A 4,494-nucleotide genomic window follows, 5' to 3' on the forward strand; every position below is an offset into this window, starting at 1 on the left:
CAGATAACAATGTACAAATATCATTTTTCCCTTCTGTAAATATAGCTTAAGTCTAAAACTCTAGAAGTAGCATGATTCAGTCAAAGTCTACATGTATTTGTGTGAATTGTAACAATTTATACTCCATCCATATAAAAAATTTATTATTCCCTTATACACTTATAAATATAAAAAGTAATTAATATTTTAAATTTCTGCCAATTTAATAGGTAAGTATTCTATCTCAATGTAAATTTGGTTTGCATTTTTAGTAGTAAGATTGAGCATCTTTACAAACATGTAAGATAGATTTCTGTTTCCTCTTTTGTAAATTATGTCCATATAATTTTGTCTCATTTTTCACTGGGTTGTGGACCATTTTCTTAATAGTTTGTGATAATTTTGCAGACATTAGGGAAATTACCTTTGTTTCAATGATATACAATGTAAATATTTTTCCAATTCATTTTTGTCTTTGCTCATAGGATTTGCTTTTTCCCCCTTACAAATGTATACACATACGTATAGCTGTACTAGAACAGAGTTGGAAAAATATCAGGTGCTTAGTATGTGCTGTGTGCATGTTGGCCAGGATCATTACTTCTTCTTGGTCTTGAGCTACATGCTTTTATTTAATCTTTACAATGATCATAAAAGAGATGCCATACAGAATTTGTAAATTTTATGTAACTGAATAAATTTTTTCTCAATTACATCACATGTTGCTTTTTGCTGTCATGTTTCATGAGCCTCCTTAAATCTGTGACAGTTTCTTATTAATTCATTGGGTTTTATAACCTTGATACTTTGAAGACTATTGACTAGTTTTTAATTTGGGGTAGGTGTGCTATTTCTTTAGAATTGATTTTGTGTTATGTAGTTCTGGTGTCTGACCAGGTTTTAACACTGTTAAGCTTCTTTCTTTCTCCTTTGTCACATCTATGTATCTATACATAGATATACACACCTCAAAGATATATATCACAAAGATACATCTCTCTCCATATATATACCTTTGAGACATATATCCTCATAGATATATGTACATATATGTGTAATATATAGTATATAATATATGATACAATATATATAAGATAGACATTTTATATATATTATATATATATATATATATATATGTATACCTTTGAGAATATACCTTAAGCTGTTTCAGCATCTTGTTTCTCATCAGGCTTATCTGAAACAATTCTTACAGTGATATTTGCCAAATAATTTTTGTTACTAATATTTTGTCCTTTATTCTCTGGGATTCTATTGTAAGATATAACGTCCCTTCTTTCATATTTACTTACATAATTATTTATTTATATACATATAGACTCATGGATATTTGTTTTATTTTGTAGGCTATAGTCATTATTATTACTTAACTCTTTGATCAAACAATCTTAGATTTAGCCATTGGAGGCTGGATGCAGCAGCTCACACCTTTAATCACAGCACTTTGAGGTGGATTGCTTAAGGTCAGGAATTTGAGATTAGCCTAGCCAACATGATGAAACCCTGTCTCTACTAAAAATGCAAAAAAATCAACCAGGCATGGTGGAGGGTCGCCGTAGTCCAGCTACTTACGAGACTGAGACAAGAGAATTGTTAGAATCTGGGAGGCGGAGGTTGCAATGAGCTGAGCTCACACCACTGCACTCCAGCCTGGGAGACAGAGCAAGACTCTGTCTCAAAAAAAGAAAAAAAAAAAGATTTAGACATTGGAAGGTCATTTATATTGGATATGACCATTGGATATTTCACATTATTTTTGAAGTACTACCTTAATTTCTGACAAAATTAATACAATATTATTGTTTTCTACTTTTTCTCCCTGGATTCAGCCATTTCTCCATGCAGATATTATTCTCTTAACTACAGAGTTGTATTTACAAACCAAGAACTGGATGCTTGTGGAAAATTTGAAATTTGTATATTCAAACTGGTACAATAATAAATGTTTTAATAAGTGGTTCTTGGAAAACTTGTCAGTTATTTGGAAAAAGAGGAAAGTAATCCAACTGTATACGAAAACTCCCAGATCGGCCGGGCGCGGTGGCTCAAGCCTGTAATCTCAGCACTTTGGGAGGCCGAGGCGGGTGGATCACGAGGTCAAGAGATCAAGACCATCCTGGTCAACATGGTGAAACCCCGTCTCTACTAAAAAAAATACAAAAAATCAGCTGGGCATGGTGGCACTTGCCTGTAATCCCATCTACTCAGGAGGCTGAGGCAAGAGAATTGCCTGAACCCAGGAGGTGGAGGTTGCGGTGAGCCGAGATCGCCCCATTGCACTCCAGCCTGGGTAACAAGAATGAAACTCTGTCTCAAAAAAAAAAAAAAAAAAAAACCTCCCAGATCGTCAGAAATCAAAATATAAACTGTGCAAATACTAGAAGAAAACATGGCTGAATTTCTCTGTACCTCAAGGGTGGGAACATTCAAACTACGTCTCAATATCTAGAAGAAACAAAGAATATATTAACATATTAATAATAATAAATGTGATGACGTTTTAATGTATGGAAAAAATACTGTAAACTAATTTCAAAGGTAACTAGTAGAAAATGTTTGCAATATGTATAAAAGATAGAGGCACAAAATTCAGACATATAAGAAACTCTTAAGCTTTGAGAAACAAAGTGCCATGAATCTGATGAACAAATGGGAAAAGTCAAAAGTAGGGGACTCGCCAAAAATGATTTAAAATAGTCAATAAACACATGAATACCTGTCAATTTTACTTTGGAGAAAGACAAAAATTAACTACACTGACATACCACTTCAAGCCCACTTCACTGTCTGTAAGTTTTAAACCATTTTGACAAATTAATCTGTTAGATTATGAAGAAACAGATAACCTCATATGTTAATTGTGGTAATGCACACTTTAAAACAATCTGGAGTTGATTTTTTCAATATCTAACAAATATACACTTACTTTTGACTCAAAACTTTATGTCTAGAATATTCTGAATATATTTTTCAAAATACAGAAATTCATATGAACGAGATTATTTATTGCAATAGTGCTTGTGTTGCAAAATATGGGAGCAACATGCATAGAATAATGGTTTAATAAGCTACTATATATATACATAATTGCATCATATGAAGACATAAAAAGCATGAGAAAGATAATATTCACTGATATTCAGTGATTTCCAGAATATTTTCTTAAAATAAGAAAAGTGAAAAATAATAAAGTATGCTACATTTATTGTAAGAAAAAAACAAAGAAAAAAGTTATATACACGCGCACACACACACACACACACACACACATACATATGCGTATATATGATATAGTTTGGCTCTGTGTCCCCACCCAAAATCTCATCTTGAATTGTAGTTTCCGTAATCTCCACATGTTGTGGGAGCAATCAGGTGGAGATAATTGATTGACGGGGGGCAGTTTCCCCCATCTTGTTATAATGATAGTGAATAATTTCTCATGATATCTGATGATTTTATAAGGTTTTATTCCCTGTTTGCTCTGCCTTTCTTCTTGCTTCAGCCATTTGAAAAAGAACAGGTTTGCTTCCTCTCCCAACATGATTGTGAGTTTTCCGAGGCCTCCTCAGCCCTGTGGTATTGTGATTAGCCCCCCTTTTTTAAAATAAATTATAAATTACCCAGTCTCGGGTACGTCTTCATTAGCAGCACGGGAATGAAGTAATACAGTAAATTGGTACTGCAGAGCATGGGATGCTGTTATAAGGATACCCAAAAATGTGAAAGTGACTTTGGAACTGGTTAAGAGGCAGAGGCTGGAAGAGTTTGGAAGGCTCAAAAGAAGACAGGAAAATGTGGAAAAGTTTGAAATTTTCTAGAGATTTGGGGGGGCTCAAAGGAAGATGGAAGATGTGGGAAAGTTTGGAACTTCCTAGAGACTTGTTGAATGGCTTTGACCAAAATGCTGATATTGATATGGACAGTGAAATCTAGGCTGAGGTGATCTCAGATAGAGATGAGGAACTTGTTGGGAATTGGCGTGAAGGTGACTCTTGTTATGTTTAGAAGAGACTGGTGGCATTTTGCCTCACCCTAGAGTCTGTGTCACCTTGAACTTGAGAGAGATAATTTAGGGTAGCTGGTGGAAGACATTTCTAAGTGACAAAGCATTCAACAGGAAGCAGAACATACAAGTTCAGAAAATTTGCAGCCCAACAATGTGATTAAAAAGAAAACCCCATTATCTGGGGAGAAATTTAAGGTTCAGGAATCTGGGTGCATAAATTTGTCTAAGTAATCAGGAACCAAATGTTAGTAACAGAGACAATGGGGAAATGTTTCCAAGGCATGTCAGAGTCCTTCATGGGAGCACCTCCTATCACAGGCAGGAAAAAAATGTCTTTTTGGGCCCAGCCCAGGGCCTGGCTGCTCTAGGCAGCCTTGAAACATAGTGCTCTGAGTCCCAGCTTCTCCAGCTACATCCATGGCTAAAAGGGGCCAGTGTAAACCTCGGGGCATTGCTTCAGAAGATGAAAACCCCAATCCTTTGCATCTTTC

This window comes from Cebus imitator, unplaced genomic scaffold (genome assembly GCF_001604975.1).
Source record: "Cebus imitator isolate Cc_AM_T3 unplaced genomic scaffold, Cebus_imitator-1.0 Scaffold301, whole genome shotgun sequence".
NCBI lineage: Eukaryota > Metazoa > Chordata > Mammalia > Primates > Cebidae > Cebus > Cebus imitator.